Below are 310 nucleotides of genomic sequence, written 5' to 3'. Positions count from 1 at the left end.
GCACAATGAGATTTCCGAAGTTCATCATCTTACATAATGAGGAACCAAAAAGAGTGAGTAATTGTGGGGTAATTTGTTTCTGAGGTGGCATTATTTCAGATGTATTTCGTCAAATTGGCTTTAATTAATTTAAAATTATAGCGTAAAGGATAAATGCGCATCTTCAAATTTTTACTTTTCGTTTCGTGTAAGCATCACATTTTCATTTCCACTACATACGATAAAAAAATAATGCGGGTAGATAATCTTCCAAGGAGTGTTGGCATTTAACGCAGTTTTATGTTTTTATGTGTTGGTAAATTGTATCTGT

The sequence above is a fragment of the Photinus pyralis genome, unplaced genomic scaffold (assembly GCF_008802855.1).
Source record: "Photinus pyralis isolate 1611_PpyrPB1 unplaced genomic scaffold, Ppyr1.3 Ppyr1.4_LG4, whole genome shotgun sequence".
NCBI lineage: Eukaryota > Metazoa > Arthropoda > Insecta > Coleoptera > Lampyridae > Photinus > Photinus pyralis.
Note: the sequence above shows the minus strand (reverse complement) of the source record.